Source organism: Dendrobates tinctorius, unplaced genomic scaffold (genome assembly GCF_039654945.1).
Source record: "Dendrobates tinctorius isolate UK_male_01 unplaced genomic scaffold, ASM3965494v1 ptg000070l, whole genome shotgun sequence".
NCBI classification, from domain to species: Eukaryota; Metazoa; Chordata; class Amphibia; order Anura; family Dendrobatidae; genus Dendrobates; species Dendrobates tinctorius.
The window spans coordinates 24,615,367-24,639,942 of NW_027361738.1; the positions used below are offsets into that span (position 1 = coordinate 24,615,367).

The 24,576-nt window shown below is 41.5% G+C and overlaps 1 protein-coding gene across 1 annotated transcript in view; it reads left to right on the forward strand.

Moving 5' to 3' along the window:
- The first annotated feature begins 21,795 nt into the window (after nt 1-21,795).
- Nucleotides 21,796-24,576, forward strand: part of DNAH11 (dynein axonemal heavy chain 11) — a 395,178-nt gene continuing 392,397 nt past the window's right edge. Inside the window, exon 1 of the mRNA XM_073581471.1 lies at nt 21,796-22,080. The gene's annotated coding sequence lies outside the window, so the exon portion shown is untranslated. The remainder of the gene's footprint in view (nt 22,081-24,576) is intronic.

Consider the following 24,576-nt stretch of genomic DNA (forward strand, 5'->3'; position numbering starts at 1 on the left):
ATTGAGCTGTCCCAAGCTATAATTCAGAATTGGAAAAAAACATCATTTCACCATAAACTGGCTACGACCAAGTGCTCCTTGCAAGATTTCAGACAGAGGAGTAAGTATCAGAAGTTGTCCACCTGTTGCGAACTACCGAAAGACCTGGAATCATCAGGTACAATTGTTTAAAAGAAAACTATAAGTAATGCAGTCAACTGTCATGGCCAGTATGCACGCTCACCACGTAAGACTCCATTGCTGAATAAAAAGTATGTTCAAACTCGTTTTAAGTTTGCGCAACAATGTTTGGACATGCCTATGAAATACTGGGAGAATATAGTCTGGTCAGAAGAGACCAAAATTGAAGTATTTGAATGCCATTAATACAAACCATGCATATCACCCCAAAAACAACATTCCAACAGGTTTTTTTCCGCACATGACACAGTCAAACTTCATATAATTGAAGGAAGGATGAATTGACAAATGTACCAAGACATTCTTGATAAATGTCTGCTGCCATCTACCAGCATGAAGGTGAAACAAGGTTGGACATTTCAGCAAGACAATGATACCAAACACACAGCCAAGGAAACTCTAACTTGGTTTCACATAAACAATATAAAGCTGCTAGGACTGACCTAAATCCAATAGAACATTTTTGGAATGAACTAAAGCTTAAAGCTCAGAGTTCATAGAAGGAGCCCCCGGAACAGTGAAAATTTGAAGAGTGTTTACGTGGAAGAACAGTCCAAAATCACACCTGAGCAATGCAAGGGACTAGTTTCTCCATATAGGAGTAGGAGGCATCTTCAAGCTGTCATCACCACTTTGTAGGAAGCATTCAATTTCAGTAAGCATGTTGAATACTTTTTCCCTGTGTCATTTCTCATTATTATGGTAAAACAGCTGAAAAAGAAAGAGCGCAAAAGGGTCTTACCCGAGTAAAGCTTGATATAAACTCAATTCATTATACTCAACTTATACAGGAGAGATTCAGACACATAGAGGTAGGTAGTCAGCCTGCTGCACATCCAAAGGGCCACGCCGTGACCACAAATCATCAGATTATAAAGGAGAAAGTTTATGGATTAAAAGTGCGCTGCTTGACAAATCAATCCTTCCAGGTTTTATGAACTGTACTTTTATTTTCCAACGCGTTTCGAAGTCTATACTTCTTCCTCAGGGGATGACATGTACAGATAGACACAGCTATCAAAAAAAATGAAGGTTCTTAGCGCATAAATTGCCCAATTCATGTATGCCATGTATGCAATGCAAGGGAATCACACCTGTCAGCAAGCAGTTAATCCTGAATGCTATCTCTGTGTTTTCAACTCTGCAAGCTTCTATATGGTAACCAGCTTTTCCAATCTCTGCTCTGAATCCACTCCTGTGTCTCCATTCAATGTCAGCAAGCAGTTAATCCTGAATGCTATCTCTGTGTTTTCAACTCTGCAAGCTTCTATATGGTAACCAGCTTTTCCAATCTCTGCTCTGAATCCACTCCTGTGTCTCCATTCAATGTCAGCAAGCAGTTAATCCTGAATGCTATCTCTGTGTTTTCAACTCTGCAAGCTTCTATATGGTATATAGTTTTTTTCAACTTACTCTGCTTGTCCCCTTATGTTGTGAGGTCAAGAAACTTTTCAAAGTGCTTTATGATCCATGTAGTGCTGGACATGTGTTTACTTGACCACAACATTTTATTGGGTCCTGGTGTCTCAATTTAGTGTGATTGATTAACGAGAAGAGAGAGAGCCCAAAAAAAAAAAAAAAAAAAAAAAAAGTTCTAAGTCTTATCCTCCTATATATTCAGACATAGCTTGGGGATAGCATTTATGCAGGGGGCATTTATGCACACTTTATCCAAGTACAGTTTATCAAAGTACTGGCAGTTATAACATGGCAGTTAGACAGGGCAGGAGACAGGTAAGACATTTATATACATCTACTCCCTGTACATTTGGAGTACAACAAATATATACCATATGCATTTGTGTAATTTATATCCTGGCCGCTGCATTCACACACATCAACCGCCCTGGCATTAACTCTCAACACTCCATCCACATTGGCCCCTCGCTTCTTTCCTCTCCTATGTATAGCACTCATGCTCTTTTCACGTTGTTAAACTGCACAGATCCAGTCAGTCCCACCATTCAACATCAGAGACGCTCTCACAAATCACTTAACCATCTGCTCACTCTTTCTATCCTCCTTCTCCTAGTCGCAGGAGACATTGCTCCCAACCCTGGTCCCCCATGTTATAGAAAGTCAAACCTCCCGACTGCTACACTCAGAAACCCCTCTAATCTTATTAATATTCCCTGCATGCCATCTGTCTCTCTTAATTGTGCACTTTGGAATTCTCGCTCAGTGTGTAACAAACTCTCCTTCATTCTTGACTTTTTCCTTTCTAATTCTCTTAACCTCCTGGCTCTTACTGAAACCTGGATCCAGCAGTCAGACACTACCGCTGCTGCTGCTCTTTCATACGGGGGGCTTCACTTCTCTCATACCCCAAGATCAGACAATAGAGCTGGTGGAGGCGTTGGTCTGCTCCTATCACCAAAATGTACCTTTCAGGTTATCCCTCAAGTACCCTCACTTGTCTTCCCTTCTTTTGAGGTCCATGCCGTCAGACTCTACACCCCCTTCTCCATGCGAGTGGCGGTGGTGTATCGTCCTCCCGGCCCCTCCCATCAGTTCCTGGATCATTTTGCCACTTGGCCTCCACATTTTCTCTCCTGTGACATCCCTACCCTCATCATGGGTGATTTCAACATCCCCATTGCTCTTCCCCTCTCCCCATCTGCTACTCACCTTTTATCTCTAACCTCCTCATTTGGCCTTTCGCAGCTTACTAATTCTCCAACGCATGAAGACGGAAACTCCCTCGATTTGGTCTTCTCTCGGCTTTGTGCAGTGGATGATTTTGCAAACTCCCCTCTCCCGCTCTCTGACCACAATCTTCTTTCATTCTCTATCAAGAACTGCCAGGCTGCTCAGGTCACCCCCACTGTCCAGACTTATAGAAACATACAGGCCATTAACACCCAGAAACTTCTGAAGAACTTGCAGTCTTCATTGGCCCCTATCTCCTCCCTCTCATGTCCTGATTCTGCATTGAAGCATTACAATGAAACACTTCAAAGTGCCCTGGATGAATTTGCACCCCCTATAAATAGAACACCACAACGCAGATGGCGACAACCCTGGCACACGGTGCAAACACGTTTCCTGCAGCGGTGCTCCAGGTGCGCCGAACGTCTGTGGAGAAAATCCAATCTACCCGAAGATTTCATCCATTTTAAGTTTATGCTTAGAACATACAACACTGCCCTTCATCTCTCCAAACAAACCTATTTCAACACCCTCATCACCTCACTGTCCAATAACCCGAAACGTCTCTTTGACACTTTTCATTCTCTACTCAATCCAAGAGTACAGGCCCCAACCACGGAGCTCCGAGCTGACGATCTGGCCAATTACTTCAAAGAAAAAATTGACCAGATCCGACAGGAAATTATCTCCCAATCACCTCGTACCATGCACCGTCCTCCCTCCCCCACTGCATCTAACTCACTCTCTGATTTTGAACCAGTCACAGAAGAAGAAGTAAGCAGGCTCCTTGCATCTTCTCACCCAACTACATGCACCAGTGACCCATTTCCGTCACAGCTCCTTCAGTCCCTTTCCCCTGCTGTCACCCCTCACCTAACTAAAATATTTAACCTCTCTCTCTCTTCTGGTATTTTTCCCTTCTCATTTAAGCATGCTATCATACATCCACTACTTAAAAAACCATCCCTCGACCAAAACTGTGCCGCTAACTATAGACCTGTCTCTAATCTTCCCTTCATCTCTAAACTCCTGGAACGCCTGGTCCACTCCCGTCTTATCCGCTATCTCTCAGAAAACTCTCTTCTCGACCCTCTCCAATCCGGTTTCCGCTCTTTACACTCCACTGAAACTGCCCTCACTAAAGTCTCTAATGATCTGCTAACAGCTAAATCAAATGGTCATTACTCCATGCTAATTCTCTTGGATCTCTCTGCAGCATTCGACACTGTGGATCATCAGCTCCTCCTCACTATGCTCCGTTCCATTGGCCTTAAGGATACCGTTCTCTCCTGGTTCTCCTCCTATCTCTCTGCCCGCTCCTTTACTGTATCTTTTGCCGGTTCCTCCTCCTCTCATCTTCCCCTTACTGTTGGGGTCCCCCAAGGATCGGTTCTAGGTCCCCTCCTCTTCTCCTTGTACACTGCCCCTATTGGTCAAACAATCAGTAGATTTGGTTTCCAGTACCATCTCTATGCTGATGACACCCAATTATACGCTTCTTCTCCTGACATCACGCCAGCCTTTCTAGAAAACACCGGCGATTGTCTAAACGCTGTGTCTAACATCATGTCCTCACTATATCTGAAACTGAACCTGTCAAAGACTGAACTCCTGGTGTTTCCTCCCTCTACTAATGTACCTATGCCCGACATTGCCATTTCTGTGTGTGGTTCCACTATTACTCCCCAGCAACAGGCCCGCTGTCTTGGGGTCATACTTGATTCCGAGCTTTCCTTTGCCCCCCACATTCGATCACTGGCTCGCTCTTGTCATCTGCACCTCAAAAACATTTCTAGAATTCGACCTTTTCTTACCTTTGACGCTGCAAAAACTCTTACTGTTTCTCTTATTCATTCTCGTCTCGACTATTGTAACTCTCTTCTAATCGGTCTCCCTCTTACCAAACTCTCCCCCCTCCAATCTGTCTTGAATGCTGCAGCCAGGATCATATTCCTCACCAATCGTTACACTGATGCCTCTACCTTGTGCCAGTCATTACACTGGCTACCCATCCACTCCAGAATTCAGTATAAACTTATTACCCTCACTCACAAAGCCCTCCATGGCTCAGCACCACCCTACATCTCCTCCCTTGTTTCAGTATACCACCCTACCCGCGCCCTCCGTTCTGCTGATGACCTGAGATTAGCATCCTCAATAGTCAGAACCTCCCACTCCCGTCTCCAAGACTTTACACGTGCCGCACCAATTCTTTGGAATGCACTTCCCAGGTCAATACGATTAGTCCCCAATCCCCACAATTTTAAGCGTGTCCTGAAAACGCATTTATTCAGACTGGCCTACCACCCCAACACATTAACCTAATCTATCCCTGTGTGGCAGAGCCAAAAGTTTTACCATAACCAGGTTCCCCGCATCATGTTCCCACATGCTTTATGCCTCCATTAGCCCTCTGTGTCTGTACTGTTACACACTTAACATTATGACTGGTCCATACAATCAGGGTAACTGTTACCACCCACCTTTCGTGTCTCCCTCTTTCCTCATAGACTGTAAGCTTGCGAGCAGGGCCCTCTTTCCTCTTGGTATTTGTTATAATCTACTGTATGTGATTATTGTTATGCTGTAATGTCTATTGTCTGTACAAATCCCCTCTGAAATGTAAAGTGCTGCGGAATATGTCGGCGCTATAAAAATAAAATTTATTATTATTATTATTATTATTATTATTAATATAGTCTGGTCAGAAGAGACCAAAATTGAAGTATTTGAATGCCATTAATACAAACCATGCATATCACCCCAAAAACAACATTCCAACAGGTTTTTTTCCGCACATGACACAGTCAAACTTCATATAATTGAAGGAAGGATGAATTGACAAATGTACCAAGACATTCTTGATAAATGTCTGCTGCCATCTACCAGCATGAAGGTGAAACAAGGTTGGACATTTCAGCAAGACAATGATACCAAACACACAGCCAAGGAAACTCTAACTTGGTTTCACATAAACAATATAAAGCTGCTAGGACTGACCTAAATCCAATAGAACATTTTTGGAATGAACTAAAGCTTAAAGCTCAGAGTTCATAGAAGGAGCCCCCGGAACAGTGAAAATTTGAAGAGTGTTTACGTGGAAGAACGGTCCAAAATCACACCTGAGCAATGCAAGGGACTAGTTTCTCCATATAGGAGTAGGAGGCATCTTCAAGCTGTCATCACCACTTTGTAGGAAGCATTCAATTTCAGTAAGCATGTTGAATACTTTTTCCCTGTGTCATTTCTCATTATTATGGTAAAACAGCTGAAAAAGAAAGAGCGCAAAAGGGTCTTACCCGAGTAAAGCTTGATATAAACTCAATTCATTATACTCAACTTATACAGGAGAGATTCAGACACATAGAAGTAGGTAGTCAGCCTGCTGCACATCCAAAGGGCCACGCCGTGACCACAAATCATCAGATTATAAAGGAGAAAGTTTATGGATTAAAAGTGCGCTGCTTGACAAATCAATCCTTCCAGGTTTTATGAACTGTACTTTTATTTTCCAACGCGTTTCGAAGTCTATACTTCTTCCTCAGGGGATGACATGTACAGATAGACACAGCTATCAAAAAAAATGAAGGTTCTTAGCGCATAAATTGCCCAATTCATGTATGCCCATAAACCATGGCAAGGTGTCTTCCTTTTCAACTTTCAACTTTCAACTATTCAGCTTCTACATTACTTACAGCATTAGCTGTAATACATGCGGCTGAACGCTCCGATCTGAGAGCAGGCGGCAGTGCCAGGTATTGAAGTGCGAGACTCGTGCGAGTTTCTCGCAAGTCTGACCCCTGCCATAAAGCTACTCTCTCAAATTGTACAACATGGTGATCAACCGCAGGTCATCAATACACACATTCGGTTGCCTTGTTAGACAGTCTGGAGATGTGTTTTGCTTTTTATATGGCAAAACTGAATTATTAGCCTGCTTATTATATTTTATTTATTTTCATACTGGACAAAGTGGATCAGCACACAGTAAGCCAATGTTAAAATCAGTGTTTAAAAGCTGTCATTTTGTCTTTAGATTTAAAGGGATTGTCCAGACAAAGAAGAAAAGTCTACAGTCATATGTGATTGCAGAGTGCTGAATCATGGCAGCGTGTTTTCCCCATGGGGTGGCAGACTAGACCTGCCTCTGCTTCTGAATGTTCTAGTGGAGGAGAGTCTAGTCAGCATGTGACCGCAGGTATGAAAATCGCATATGGGCAGTCATGTGACTGCCCAACCACATGGGGAATTGGGAAAGGGTCCCTAGCAATCTTGGCCAGCTTCAAAGCAGTGCATACAAATTGAATAGAAAAGAGCTTGTAAGCTCTGCACATGTTCTGCCGCTGCCGCTACGCAGCAATGGTGGTCAGCTACCTAGGCGACAAGCTGTAAACAGAAGTAGAGTTTTAACCCCTTAATGACAGCCAATACCTCTTTTTACTGACCTGAGATATAAGAGAATATCATCCCCACACAGGTGACAATCTAGCAGCTGTCTGCTGTCCACTATAGCTGACAACTTGCTGTATCACACACGATCAGTTTTGGCACCGTCCATATCTGTTTAACCCCTTAGTTGCTGCTGTCAAAAGTGACTAAAGCCCCCGTTACACACTGCGATATCGCTAGCAATATCGCTGTAAAGTCACCGATTTTGTGACGTTGCAGCGATATTGCTAGCGATATCGCTGCATGTGATACTTACCTCCGACCGGCTCCCCCGCTGGTTATCGCTGTTCGCGCGAGAAGCTCCTGGATAATTCCTCGTCGGTCACTTCCTGCAGCGCTTCCTGCTGTGACGATGAGCGACGCGTGGAGCCGGGTGGGAGGACGCAGCATCGCCGCGTCTGACAGGTAAGTAGCGATCCCCGACCCCAGCGATGTCGCTAGTGAGATCTGCCTGTGTGGCAGCTCACTAGCGATGCACCAGCGATCCTGACCGCGTCATATCGCTGGTCGGGATCGCTGGTGCATCGCTAGGTGTAACGGTACCTTAAATCAAATGGTTAAAAGATTGTGGGGGCCTCCATTTTAATCTAATTGACACACCGAGATTATGATTGTGTGGTCCTGATGTTTGCCATAGCAGTTCATGGCCAAATAGCGGGCCTTAGAGTCTCCCGGCTACAGTGGTCAGCTCAGAAGTTAGCGACATTTAGGTGGTAAACAAACATTTTTTCATTCCGGCGCTATACCAATTTACATCAATTCCTGGAAATCACCTGAAGGGTTAATAAACTACCTGACAGAAGTTTTCAGTATGTCAGGGGGTGCTGATTTTAAAATGGTATAACTTTTTGGGGTTTTCCAATATATAGCACCCCCAAAGTCACTTCAAACCTGGATTGGTCCCTCAAAAAATAAATTTTGTAACTTTCCTTGAAAAAATGAAAAATTACTGCTACCTTTTTAAACCACCTAAAAGCCTAACAAAATAAATTAGCGTTTTAAAAATGGTGCTGATGTAAAGCAGGCATGAGAGAAATGTTATTTATTAATGTTTTTGTGGGGTATGACTATCTGGATTAAACGGATAATCATTCAAAGTTTGAAAATTGCAATTTTTTAACATTTTTGTCAAGTTTCTGATATTTCTTATAAATAAACACAAAACATATCAACCTAGATTTACCATTATCATAAATTATAATGTGCCACGAAAAAACAATCTCAAAATCAATGGGATTTGTTGAAGCGTTCCAGAGTTATCACCACATAAAGTGATATTGGTCAGAATTTTAAAAATTGGCTCCGTCAGTAAGGGGTTAACATGTTTGCACACCCTGCAGTACATGTAAGTCACAGCCAGGAGGGGCATGTATGGAGCCCACTACACACAGGACAGATAGTGGTTGTAATAATAGCTGGAATCCACCCATAACAGCAGGTATAGATGCTAGCTGCGACTGTCTCCTGGGACCCACCCATAACAGCAGGTATAGATGCTAGCTGCGACTGTCTCCTGGGACACTTTGGAGAAACGACTTTACCACAGGATCCACAACTGATCCATTCTATGCTGAAAGTGAAAATGGACATCACATACCTAGGTGAAGGCGACAAACCGTGTCTACATAAAACATCTCCTTGGCATGTCACACTTTGCATGTCAGGCTTGCTATGTCACTCTCTCTGCAAGGAGAAACATTACTCCTTGGATCCCGGTTAGACGGCATATTTTATTTGGTGATTTTTGAAAAATATTTTTTCAATCAATTTTTTTTTTACTTAGACCCTCTATGGGACTTCCACTTTTTGCAGTCTAGTCACTGTTATACAGCATTGCAATGCACCAGCGTGGAGCCTGCTATGTCTAATGATGGCTTTCATATTGTAATAAATCCTGGTTAATGTATCACCTGTTATTGGCTCAGATATTTGTGAAGTATCAGGTTGCTTTTTTTAAATGAATCAATTGGGACAATCTTTGCTTTTACCTTACTTCCTAGGGTCATACAGAGAATTTGAGAGGATTTGTATTTGACCTCCTTTGGGCTACACCCTTGTATTAAGAATTTCCAGTGTATCGGATAGGGTTTCCAGGGTGAGTGAGGGAGAGTCTACATTGAGCAGCTGGGGCACCATTTCACTGTCCCTAGGGTGTCAACTAGGGAAGGATTATAGTGTATTAACTCCTTTCCTACATTGGACGTAATATTCCGTCCATGTGACCTGGGACCTAAGTCCCAAGGACAGAATATTACGTCACAAGCGATCAGCGGGGCTCACGGGGAGAGCGCCGCTGATCGCGGCCGGGTGTCAGCTGATTATCACAGCTGACACCCGGCACTATGTGTCAGGGGCGGTCACGGACCGCCCCCGGCACATTGACCCTTGGCACACTGCGATCAAACATGATCACAGTGTACCGGGGGGCATAGGAGAGAAGCGTGCAGGGATGGGGCTCCCTCCGTGCTTCCTGTAAAATAATGCTTATCCTGTAAAATACTCAGGACTAGTTACCAGATAAAAATATAGTGGTTTATTTGGTTTCTTCCATCAAAGAAAGGTTATTACAGAAAAACAGGTGAATAAAAATAGGTGAGAGATTGTCCATCAGTTCATAGCAAAGCAACGTGTATTCTTCTTTCTCTCCGGGATCTCACATGACAAATGGCGTCTGTCTCTCAGTTCGGCTTCTTCGTAGTAAAGTAACATACCAGCTGTTATGTCATGTCATGGCCCAGAACAGATGACATCTTCGTGTCTGTCTCTCATGATGGTGAGGGAAGAAGAGCGACCTCTACAGTTAGCCATGAATTATATACGTCTCCTAAAGCACGTGGTCTCTACATATATGGAGCTGTCTTTCTACCATGAGCCAAGCTTAAAAATAGCCTATGTCGTGTAAGCTAAAGCAATGTACAGAACTGAGTCTTATAAGAAATTAACGGATTATTAATATTTAACAATTCCCCCTTTTGAGGGAGACAGACATTAATTGGAACCCTCAAAACATAACAAGATCTTCTTTTCTTCTTCTTTGACAAAATAATTTAATATCAATAATAATAATAATAATATCAGATTACCGTTATAAGTACTCAATGACATAATTGATGTGAATTCATGTTATGGTAAGCCGTGAACAATATTCATATAAAATATGTATAATTATACTTCCCTAAGTCTAAATTGAAGCATCTCAGGTCCAGTCATTATCATCTGGTGTCATCTGGTCTTCATTTTGATGTCTTCTGTCTTCTTCTTGGTTCTTTTAAAACCACAGTTTTTCTCTAGCATATAGATGTTGTAGAAATTGTGTTGTGTATCAAATCAAAGTTCATAAATTCAAATGTTGATAAGAAACAAAGTCTATAGATGAAATGCAGCATTAATATCTGTGCAGTGTCATCTTTAAAAACCTGGGCTTACATTGGCTCACCTTGGATATTCTGGAATCCTCCATCGGCACTGGTCTTTGAACAGGTGTGACGTCTTTGGTCAGCAAAGCAAGGGTTAAAATGACTCTTCCTTGCTAAACATAGCACCATAACCAGTCCTTGCCCTAATGCACAGGACATATGTCAGGGTTAATTACCTTCATTGTTCACCAGCCTTCATCAAAGCTTTTCAGGTGATTGAAAACCTCTGGAACTTGATAAGAACGTGATAACACAGTTCATCTCAGCATCATAGGATCATCGTCCTCTGGTTGTCAGGTTAGACACTTTAATCGTGACTGTCAGTGGTGGATACTGCACTTGTGACTGTCAGTGGTGGATACTGCACTTGTGACTATCAGTGGTGGATACTGCACTTGTAATTAACACAGTTCATTTCTCAGAAGTCATAGCTTTGTTACCTTCTGGGACTTCTGGATAGCGACATTCTTCTTCTTGCAACTGATAAGAATCAATTTTAATATGAAAAGTCTTTATTAACGTAATTTCAGTATCTTGCTTGAAGTCTTCATTCCCTATTCTATACCAAATCTGGTAATTTTTCTATCCTATAATATCACAGCGTACCATAGCAATCAGTAATATCCATATAATTATTATCAGAATTTGTACCATATATGGATTTCAATATTTAAAATAATAAACCAATAATAAGTGATAATACATTATTATCCATTTTTTTCATGTGATAGAACATTTTTTTTATGTCTTAGGTGTAATTACCTTTTTCAACCCATAGGTGTCACTGTGTTTTATGTAACCAGTGTTTTCATCTTTATTAATAAGGAATATATTTATTATACTAATAATATGTAGGAATGTAAAGCCATGAACCAAAATAAGAATATATGAGTGAGCGAATGAATGAATAAAAGAATTGTTGCATATAACTCAGAAGTGAAACATTTTCCTTAGTAATAGAACCATATAATTGCTATATTTAATGAAGCAATATTCTCAGTAGACATTACCCCACTAAATATTGGTGAAAGAATTAAAAATAATGAAAAATAAGAATAAAAATAAAAATAAGAATAAGACCTTTATGTTGATGCAGAGTAGTTATGTCTTCAGTAACATATACCCTTAATATTTCCATGATCTGGATTATTTCATAATTGTCATAAACTTGTGTTATCAAAATATTCAAATCATGCAACTTTGCATGTAATTCCTCTTAGTGTAAAGAAATGACTCTTTATAATACTTGTTATTATACCCAATACTTATACCATTGTACCTTATTAATATTTTTTCCTATTAAAATGTGTGAAGAAGAGGTATTAATCAAATGTGATGATGTAGTCAGGATAAAAAACATATTTTCCCCCTTAATACCAAAAAATATTGTTTCATGAAATAATTCATTTATCAAAACCAAAATTAAAAATAATTCATGTATAAATTATGTGAATTTATACTTGCTTATACCATTATTTGTCTGAAGATGTGTAACCATCAAAATTAATTTGAATATCATAAAATTATCATTTGGAAAAATTAATTTAAATGTAGTTTAAGATTAACACACTTGGACAGAGAAGGAAGGTCCACTATTCCCAGATGCAGCTGGTGAATACCAGGCTCTGTGCTGGTGCCTGTTTAAAAGAGCTAAAGCTGATAAGGAAAGAATAGATTTTCTTCATAAACTATTTTCTATTTTGTTGTGCGATTGCACTTATCCACAATTAACTAAATCAAGAAATAATTACTAAAGAACTATAGAAATATATGTTGTATAGATAATATTTCATTATGTATCTTAATATTCTAATAATTTAACTGATCTGCATATTTCTCCTAAAGATAAAGGCTTTTGGGTTTGTTTTTTTTTTCCTTTTTTTTTTTTTCTCTCATCCAGAATCCTGAGGCCTCATACAAACGTATCACATCACTCGCTCAGCAGCTGCTCATACACTCAGTCACTGTCACTCAGACTGTGTCACATATTAACTTTAAACCAAATACCTCACATACGAAGGTGTGATGAATACACGTATTTTAACCCAAATTATCCTAATTATCAATGCATTGTAAACTATTTCAATTTAGTCACATAATATTTCTTTGAATATTCCCCAAATACACATGACATAAATATATGTATAGCTATACTTGACATTTAGGCCTGGAAAAAAAATTCCATTGCTTTGCAAAAGCTGAGACCCCTTTAAAAATTCTTTTCCTAAAGAACAGGGACCTAGTATACTGGTATACTTGTATTATTAGAACAAGGTTCAAATTTCCCTGCTGTGGTTGTCATTCGAACCATGCAGAAAAGCACACACACAGAACATTTTTTAAAATGCAGTTAGTTATTTCCTTTTAAGGGTTAGATATATAAAATCATGCAATTATTGCAACTTCCTGTGTAAATAAAGGCATAAATCCTTGTAAGAGAATTTTTCCCGCATTATGTCCTGCTTTGAAATGAAAATTATAAAGGAAACATAAAAGAGAAGGTTAATATCATATTCATATTCTAAATATTATTACTGATGTAGATTTTAATTTTCATTAAAAAATACAGTTCTACTATTTCTACTTCTGCAAACACTCTATATATACTGTATGAATATGTATATATCTACAAACTATAAAACTACAGGATTATACTCTATAAAATAATTACATATAACTCACTAATTGTATAACACTGTTACACAAAATATATATATATATAATTACTTTTTCTAGCCAATTCCTAAACCCATACTTATTTCTCTGCAAAAAATATCCTGAAAGGTTCTTGCCATTTTAAAGCTGATAGATTCTTGGAGCAGAGTATTCAGTTTACAGGCCATGATGTCACTCACCACCTGTTTCTGTCTGTCACATTCGGCCATCTTGGTTACAGAAAGAAGATCAAAACTCATCATTTTTCTTAATTCAATTTGTGTCTTTTCGGTGATATTTTGCATCATTCCATATGGCTTAAAACAAACATGTGATCTCCTTTGTTCTTCATATATTTGATTTTGGGGAAAACTCATTTTAGAAGGTTTTGCTAATACAGGCTTCTGATAAGATTTTACTCTGCCTGTCTTTACAAAATTAGCACAATTTACTTTCCTCTCACGATTCTCGTGTTTTCTGGCAAAATCAAGGGATTGCGCACATTCAAATAAAGAATCTTTTTGTGACGCAATAACACGAGATGCAGGATTTAGAAACCAAAATTTGCTTACAAAACTCCTTATGAGGGACGGTGTTTTGACATTCTCACTCAGCATTCTATACAAACGTTCATATATGGACATGAACGTAAAAATACATTCCTTCCGACCAATCCTTAATTTTTGAAGAATATCAATATCTGGATGATTTTCATTTGATGAACAAAAAATGAGAATTTTTAATCTGTCTTTATCAGTTAAATTCTCATGTGTTTCACCAGATAACTTTAAAGATAACCTCTTGGAAAAGTTTACAGGGATCCACATTTTGAACAACTGATTCTTCTCCTCGTTCGATAAATCAAATTTGTCAACACAACTTTCAAAAACCTCAGAGTTTCTACAAACATGCATTTTGTTGTCATATGCAGGAATTATTTCGCATATTTTTATCAAATTCTTCCTTACGTTACTTCGGATTTGGGCCTGAGTCGTCTATTTTTAGTGGTACGTCTTTCCCTTGTACGTCCTCTACGTCAGTTCTGAAGTCTCCTCCTACTTCTCCATCTTGTTCCACGTCTGCAAGGTCACCTTCAATGGCTGCTACAGACACTTGATTACAGTCAATCTCCCTAACTTTACAGCCAATCTCGAGAACATCACAACAATCATTTTTGGATTTCTCTGACACAGATCTATGAAATATATCTACCATCTGTAGAATATTTTTTAATCTCTCTCTTTCTCTATTGAAAAACTTAGAATCTAACCTCTGATTCTCGAGTTCACACTCGGCATATAAACTCAACCATAAAACTTCTGAATTAGAATTGTCTACAGACTTAAATTTCAATCTACTCTGCTTAGCATAAGAATTAATTACATCCATTTCTCTTACCTTGAAATTTCTCAGCTTGTTCCTTTGATGGACAACGCTGGGCTCTTGTCTTCACACGTCTTGGCTTCAGCACGTCTGGCACTTTGGCACTTGTAGTACTTCTCAATCTATCTGGCAATTCTTACTTCTAGGTTCTGTGTGATTCTTGTAAGTAGTGGAATTCCCGATAACTTGCACATATGATTTGACGTTAGCAAAGTCCAATCCCCCTTGTGGGCAAGTTGAGGGAAATCCGCAAAAAAGTACAAAAATGCAGATCTGGCTAGCTCTCCAATGTAAAATAATGCTTATCCTGTAAAATACTCAGGACTAGTTACCAGATAAAAATATAGTGGTTTATTTGGTTTCTTCCATCAAAGAAAGGTTATTACAGAAAAACAGGTGAATAAAAATAGGTGAGAGATTGTCCATCAGTTCATAGCAAAGCAACGTGTATTCTTCTTTCTCTCCGGGATCTCACATGACAAATGGCGTCTGTCTCTCAGTTCGGCTTCTTCGTAGTAAAGTAACATACCAGCTGTTATGTCATGTCATGGCCCAGAACAGATGACATCTTCGTGTCTGTCTCTCATGATGGTGAGGGAAGAAGAGCGACCTCTACAGTTAGCCATGAATTATATACGTCTCCTAAAGCACGTGGTCTCTACATATATGGAGCTGTCTTTCTACCATGAGCCAAGCTTAAAAATAGCCTATGTCGTGTAAGCTAAAGCAATGTACAGAACTGAGTCTTATAAGAAATTAACGGATTATTAATATTTAACACTTCCCCGCGACCCTCGGAGCGACGCGATGTGCTGCATCGCTCCGAGAGTCCTCCTCCCTGCAGGCCCCCGAATCCAATATGGCTGCGGGAGCCTTCGGGGTCCTGCAGGGTGGCGTCTTCCTCACTGCCTGCTGAGAGCAGGCAGGAGGAAGTCTGCAGAGCGCCTGTCAGATCGCCGATCTGACACAGCGCTGTTCTAAGTGTCAGATCGGTGATCTAACAAAAGACAATGATGACAATATAATAAAGTAAAAAAAAAACAAAAACACGTGTAAAAATAATTTAAAAAATCACAAAAAATAAATTATAAAAAAAAAAAATTCCCCAATAAAATTCTGTTTTTTCTAAATAAAAACAAAACAATGAAAGTACACATATTTAGTATAGCCGCATCCGTAACGACCCGCCCTATAAAACTATCCCACTAGTTAACCCCTTTAGCGAACCCCTTAAAAAAAAGCAAAAAACAACGCTTTATTATCATACCGCCGAACAAAAAGTGCAATAACGCGCGATCAAAAAGAGTATGAATAAACATGGTACCGCTGAAAACGTCATCTTGTCCCACAAAAAACGAGCCGCCATACAGCATCATCAGCGAAAAAATAAAAAAGTTATAGCTCGCAGAATAAAGCGATGCAAAAATAATTATTTTTGTATAAAATTGTTTTTATTGCATAAAACCGACAAAACATTAAAAAAACAACATAAATGAGGTATCGCTGTAACCGTACTGACCCGAAGAATAAAACTGCCATATCAATTTTACCACACGCGGAACGGTGTAAACGCACCCCCCAAAAGAAATTCATGAAATGCTGGCTTTTGTTCATTCTGCGTCCCAAAAATCGGAAGAAAAAGCGATCAAAAAATGTCACGTGCCCGAAAATGGTACCAATAAAAACGTCAACTCGTCCCGCAAAAAATAAGACCTCACATGACTCGGTGGGTCAAAATATGGAAAAATTATAGCTCTCAACACGTGGTGATGGCAAAAACTATTTTTACAATAAAAAGCGTCTTTTAGCGTGTGACAGCTGCCAAATATAAAAACCCGCTATAAATAGTAAATCAAACCCCCCGTTATCACCCCCTTAGTTAGGGAAAAATAATAAAATTAAAAAAATGTATTTATTTCCATTTTCCAATTAGGGTTATGGTTAGGGCTAGGGTTAGGGGTGTGTTGGGGTTAGGGCTGGAGTTAGAATTGGGGGGGTTTCCACTGTTTTGGCACATCAGGGGCTTTCCAAACGCGACATGGCGTTTGATCTCAATTCCAGCCAAAAAAGTCAAATGGCGCTGCTTCCCTTCCGAGCTCTGTCATGCGCCCAAATAGTGGTTTACCCCCACATATGGGCTATCAGCGTACTCAGGACAAATTGCACAATAACTTTTGAGGTCCTGTTTCCCTTGGGAAAATAAAAATTGGGTGTGAAAAGATAATTTGTGTGGAAAAAATATGATTTTTTAATTGTACAGCTGTTCATTATAAACTTCTGTGAAGCCCTTGGGGGTTCAAAGTTCTCACCATACATCTAGATAAGTTCCTTGGGGGGGGGTCTAGTTTCCAAAATGGGGTCACTTGTGGGGGGTTTCCACTGTTTAGCCACATCAGGGGCTCTGCAAACATGACATGGCGCCCGATCTCAATTCCAGCCAATTTTGCGTTGAAAAAGTCAAACAGCGCTCGTTCTCTTCCGAGCTCTGCCATGAGCCGAAACAGTGGTTCCCCCCCACATATCAGGTATCAGCGTACTCAGGAAAAATTGCACAATAACTTTTGCAGTCCAATTTCTCCTGTTACCCTTGGTAAAATAAAAAAAATTGGACCTGAAGTAATTTTTTTTGTGAAAAAAGTTAAACGTTCATTTTGGTTAAACATTCAAAAATTTCCTGTGAGGCACCTGAAGGGTTAATAAACTTCTTGAATGTGGTTTTGAGCACCTTGAGGGGTGCAGTTTTTAGAATGGTGTCACTTTTGGGTATTTTCTATCATATAGACCCCTCAAAGTGACTTCAAATGTGATGTGGTCCCTAAAAATAAAATGGTGTTGTAAAAATGAGAAATCGCTGGTCAACTTTTAACCCTTATAACTTCCTAACAAAAAAAAATGTTGGTTCCAAAATTGTTCTGATGTAAAGTAAACATGTGGGAAATGTTACTTATTAAGTTTTTTGTGTGCCGTATCTCTGTGATTTAAGGACATAAAAATTCAAAGTTGGAAAATTGCAAAAATTTTCGCCAAATTTCCATTTTTTTCAAAAATAAACGCAAGTTATATGAATGAAATTTTACCACTGACATGAAGCACAATATGTCACGAGAAAACAATGTCAGAATCACTGGGATCCATGGAAGCGTTTCAGAGTTATTACCTCATAAAGGGACAGTGGTCAGAATTGTAAAAATTGGCCCGGGCATTAACGTGCAAACCACCCTTGGGAGTAAAGGGGTTAATAGGGAGAGTGTCCCCTTTTAGGTTATTTAAAACCCATCATCATTATGATTAAAAAATTCACGTGTGCTGCAGTTGGTTGTTTTTTAATAATTTAATACTTAGATTTAAGGGTCATTTTTTGGTGAGTGTGAGCAGTCTGCATGGCCTAAACATTAGAACATGGCATAGAGCATCTCAGGACTTGATTGGAAATCACATCTATGTGCCCACGGTGAGGAAATAGCAGCGCTTTGGACACACCGTATTTTCGCTGCATCCAAAACTCTTCGTTCTGATCATGCAGGTAAATCCGCATATGTTCACTGAACCGTGTGAATTTACCGCATCCAATAAATATCTATTGTGGAAATATCTGTTGGGGACACTAGCATCTCCGCTACAGATAACTGACATGCTGCGGCTCCTAAACCTGCACCACAGGTCAGCTTATGCATCGGTAGGCCGGTTTCACACATCAGTGTCTCCGGTACGTGTGGTGACAGTTTTCTCACGTACCTGAGACACTGACACTCGTAGATCCATTCAAATGAATGGGTCTATGTACATGTCAGCGTGTTTTCACGGACCGTGTGTCTGTGTTCCAAAACACGCTGACATGTCCATTTTTGAGCGACAGCATGGATCACACGGACCCATACAAGTCAAAGGGTCCGTGTAAACACGTACCGCACACGGATGGCGTCCGTGTGCCGTTTGCATGCGTTTTAAAATTGTTTCAATACATGGACACACGGACAGCACACGGATCACACACGGATGCCACATAGATGTGACAAATCAACACACAGACATCTCTGGTAACGGTTTTTCCAGTACTGGAAATATCAGGACGTGTGAAACCGGCCTTAAACAGAAGATCCTAAACACCAATGGCACACTGATCGCACACTGATCCAAAATACTGATGACACACTGATCCAAAAGACTGATGGCACACGGAACACACTCAGCCAAAACACTGATGGCACATTGATCGCACACTGATCCAAAATACTGATGGCACACAGATCACGCAGTGATCCAAAATACTGATGGCACACTGATGACACACGGATCCAAAACGCTGATGGCATACTGATCCAAAACACTGATGGCGGGGCGAACACTGACAGCTTGGGGCCCCTGTGCAAGAAATGTGTCTGGGCCCCCTTCCTTTTATGGCGACAAAGCACACATACATGCATATATTACATAGTCTCCTTTATTATGTATATTGCCGTCCCTTATTATGCAGTGCCCTCTCTTGCTATGTACAGCACCGTTCCCTACATACTGGATTATATAGAGCCCTGTTTTTTTATTACATACTGTCCTGTCTTGTTAGCTGTATAATGCAATGATGGCTAGGAAAGCTTCCTTTCTAATGGAGGAGATAATGGACTGGTAGTCTGGTCACCGGCTCCTCCATCAGCAGTCATTTTATATCTAAAAAGAGAGGGGACTTTGTAATAAAAGAGGGCAGTGTTAATATCAAAATTAAAAAGAATACACTATATAAGAGACAGCACTGTACATAAAAGCAGAGGAAGCTATATAATAAGGGACGGCACCATATATAACTAGAGAGGATGGTACATAATAAGGGATGGTGTTATACATAATAAAAGAGGAAACTATGTAACTAAGGATGGTGTTATACAGAATTAGTGAGTACACTATATGCTAAGGGACTGTGTTATACATAATAAGTGAGAATACTATATACTAAGGGACTGTGTTAGACATAATAAGCGATAATAATGTCTTCCTCCACCTCCCCTGTTCCTAAGTCCATTATAAGTCCCCCTTCCTCCCATCCCAATCCCCTAAACCCCTCATAGTCCTCCTCTCCCCGCATCCCATTATTGTCCTCTCCCCCACTCCATCATTGCTCTCTTTCCCATCTATATGATTGCCTTCTCCCCTGCCACCCCATCATTGCCCTTTCCACCACCTCCATCATTGCCTTCTCCCCTGCCTCCCCATCATTGCCCTTTCCACCACCTCCATCAATGTCTCCTTCCCCATCACTCCTATCATTGTCTTTTCCACTACCACCATCATTGCCTTCTCCCCCACCCCATCATTGCCCTTTCCACCACTTCCATCATTTCCTCTTCCCCCAGCATCCCCATCACGGCCTTCTCCCCATCACCTCCATCACGGCCTTCTCCCCATCACCTCCATCACGGCCTTCTCCCCATCACCTCCATCACGGCCTTCTCCCCATCACCTCCATCACGGCCTTCTTTCCATCACCTCCATCATGGCCTTCTCCCCATCACCTCCATCAAGGCCTTCTCCCCATCACCTCCATCAAGGCCTTCTCCCCATCACCTCCATCAAGGCCTTCTTTCCATCACCTCCATCAAGGCCTTCTTTCCATCACCTCCATCAAGGCCTTCTTTCCATCACCTCCATCAAGGCCTTCTTTCCATCACCTCCATCAAGGCCTTCTTTCCATCACCTCCATCAAGGCCTTCTTCCCATCACCTCCATCATGGCCTTCTTCCCATCACCTCCATCATGGCCTTCTCCACCAACACACACATTGATACACACATACACTCGACACATACATACACACATCCACTCCACACACATACTAACTCATTGCCTTCACCCATCACTCCCCATCACACTACATACAGTACATACACACACATACAGTCACACACGCATACAGCAGCAGTGACAGGCAGGACAGTACCTCACATGATGTCCGCTCCGCAGCATCACTGCCTCTGCCCTCTGGCTGCTTCCTGTGTCTCTCTGGCACTGCAGCCGTGCCGCTGAATGATGACGTCATTCAGCGGCGCGCTTCTCTCTGTGTCAGAGAGACACAGGAATCGCTGGCGCCGGACAAGAAGGATCATTGCAGCTCCGCTCCTGCTGTTTTCTCTTGCAGGCAGCGGAGCTGTTGGGATCTCTCCCTGCCCACCACTACACATGAGGGCAATCTGGCCAGGGGCCCCCCGGAGCCTCGGGCCTGGAGAAACCGGCCAGATTGCCCTCATCATTAGCTGCCCTGCAGGGGTCCACTCGAGCCTCTGGGCCCCCGGGCAATGCACCGGATAAACCGGTGGTATGTCCGCCCATGCACTGATGACACACTGATCTAAAACACTGATGAAGGCTCATTCACACGTCAGTATTTGGTCAGTATTTTGCATCAGTGTTTGTATGCCAAAGCCAGGAATGGAACCTACCGAGAAAAAAATATAATTGAAAGACTGACTCCTGTTCCTTATTTTGGAGACATTCCTGGTTTTGGCATACAAATACTGATCAAATACTGATAACACACTGATCCAAAACACTGACCGCAAGTCTATGAGGTGATGTGTCTCTAGTACACTTTTCCTCTGATTACTCACACATACTGAGGTGAAACACTGAATGTGGCCTGATAGAGGGTTTCTGTTACTCTTCACTTCCCGCAGTCACAAGATTGTGCTGAAAAAAGGTGGAGACGGCAGCAGGGAGTATAGGAGCAGGGCAGGGACCTTAGGTTAGAAGCACCACTTCACAAAAAAAACCAAAAAAAAAAAACACAAAGTGGTGCTTAGAGTACAGAATTCCAGCCTTTAAAAAACATAAAAAAATCTGCATGAAATCTACAGCAAAATACATAACCTAGGAAACATAAAAATTACAGCAAAGACCCAAATAATCGGAGCAGAATGTTAACAACCATATATATATATATATTACCACGAAACGTGGCGCAGTGCGGTGTTTGCCTTTAGGCCCATTGTCGGGGCAGAGCCCGGCTGTGTCCGGGGCACCCGGGGGACAAGTGACTGGTGAATAAGCCTAGTGATTATCAGCGAGTGCCTATAGTGTAATGAATGCTGTGGAGCGATGGAGCTTCCTCCTGCTTTGTGCCGGCGCCGCACCTTCCTGGGAGCAAACATTGCCCGTGTGCACACAGGCCAGGCTGCGGCGTGTGATGGAGCCGGGCGGGCGGGGATGTTTACTGCTTGGAGTCCCAGCAATGTGTGTCCCAGGGAGACGGGGCCGCTGCGCCTCAGCCCGGGCACGCCTCGGTAATTGGGGACGTTAGGGGATTATTACAGGGAGATAAGGAGCAGCAGAGTCATGTACTCAGCGGAGTAGAGCACTGCAGGTGAGCCTGAGGGGGCGGGCAGCTCACTATGGGGGACTACAGGGCACCTCAGAGTCGGGGTGATAGTCTGACCCTGTTTCTCGGGTCATTGCATGCGGTGAATGTGACCTTACGGCATATGCCGCCGCACCTGAGCTACTGGGATTGTTTCCACCTCAGGGAGCGTTTTTTTTCTTTGCAGCTATTTGAGGCTAAACATCATTTTTTGCAATTTGGTTTCATTAACAATGTATCGGCATCCTGCTATTCCCAGCTGTTTGTTTCCCTGAACCTGTCACTTTGTTGTGTTCTGTGGTTATAAATCAGATGAAAGAAGTTCAGGAAAAAAAACAAAAACTTTCCCATTGGACCATCAGAATGCGCTCACTGATGGTTTCTCAGTTACCCCATTCTGCAGCCAGCAATGGAGGCTACAGAAGGCAAATGGGTGCAAAATCTTTAACCCCCTTCATGACCGGGTTATTTCCAGTTGTTGTTTACTTCCTCCTCCTTCTTCCAAGATCTCTTTTTTACTTTTCCATCCACATAATCCTATAAGGGGTTGTTGTTTTTTTTCCGCAGGACAGGTTGTCCTCTTTAATGACACCGTTCAGTTTATCGTGGGGATGCACTGGAAAGTGGGGGAAAAAATTCAAGTGCATTAAAATGGGGGAAAAAAAAAAAAATTCCACAACTGTTTTTTTGATTTTTTTATTTATCATGTTCGCTATATGGTAAAACTGAGCGGCCATTATGATTCGCCAGGTCAGTACGAGTACACTGATACCAAATAGGGATAGGTTTTGATTTTTTTTTTGCTTTTGTCGCCATGTTCTGAGACCCATAACTTTTTAATTTTTCAGCGTTTGGGGCTGGGTGAGAGCTTATATTTTACACCCTGAGCTGATATTTTTACTGATACCATGTTGCGGATGATACAAAGTTTTGACTGTCTCTTATTGCATTTTTTTTCTTGTTACTCTGTTTACCAATCAGATTAATTTAGTTTATACTTTGATAGATCGGACTTTTCTGAACACGGCGATACCAAATATAATATGTATATGTGTCTGTGTTTTTTGTTTTATAGTTTTGTATTTTTTTTATTTTCTTTTTAATGGGGCTGAAAGGGGGATTTGAACTTTTGTGTTTGAAAAAAAAACAAAAATGATTTTTTTTTTAACTGCATTTAATAGTCCCCTTTGGGAACTTGAAGCTATAATCATCCAATCGCTTGTACAATACATAACAGTGCATCAGCACTACTCCGTATAGCTGAAATCACGATCTCCTATGAACGGCAGCTTGACCCAAGCTTTCCCAGGAGTATAGTAATGACAAGCACAGGGGTCTTCAGCAGTCCCCAATCTGTTATGCTAACCCATCAGCGCACCCATGATCACATCCCGGGCATGCTGATGGGCATGTGGAAAGACCCACTGCCCTGGCAGCGCGTGCGAAATGCAGCTGTCAGAGATTGACCTTGGCATTTAACAGGTGAACAGCCACAGGCGGATCTCCGCTCCACCCGCGGCTGTTAGGGTATGCGCCGACCGTCGGGAAAGGGCAGCGCTTTGGACGCAGAACATTGCTGCGTCCAGAGCGCTGCCGGCTTTTGAACGCAGGTGATTCCACATGTGATCACTGAACTGTGCGGAATCACCGCGTCCAATACATTGTACGGGTGACAGTTATGTTGTGGAGGTTCGCGTCTCCGCAAGATAAATTGACATGCTGTGGTCTGGAAAGACGCACCGCATGTCCGTCTCTGCGGGTGATCCACAGGCATCTCAGGACGCATAGTGGACTTGGGATTTCTTGAAATCTCATCCACTATGATGTAACATCTGGACGCTGCGGATATATACAGCGGCCAACCTGCAGTGTTTACTGACCGTGGGAACGTACCCTTACAGGCAGATGATGTGCAAGCTCACATCAAAGTCTTGGACATGACATAATATCTGTACATCATATGTAGTGAAGGGTTAATGAAACCTAAAACATACAAAAATGATTAAATAAGCCCATCAGGAATTCTGAAATATTTGTGCAACTTCCTGCCGTGACTGTTTTAGAGCTGTGATTTTGCTGGAAATAAAACCTCCAAATCGCAGACAAGTCGCATTGAAGCCTATGGCAAAGGAGTTGCATTGAAGCCTATGGCAAAGGAATCGCTTGTGACCAGCGACAGAAAATCGATCAGGTTTGGAAGCATTTTTGAAGCCGCAGTAGGGACCTCATAGGAATCCATTCAATGCCATGTAGCTATATTAGGCTGGGGCTAAACGGTCGCAGTTGTGACAAACGAGGGCTTCGCTGCTTGTGACTTCCCACCTGCATGAAGTCTTTCATATTTCTTATTTTTGGATTTGTGAAATTTTCACTTTCGTACCTTTGTTCTATAATGTTCAGATTTTTGACTATGGTATCTGTTTTTGTTCAGAAACATTCACAATCGGAAAGTGCAAATGAGCATGAAATAATGCTGCTCCTCAAGAATAATCGACTCTGGAT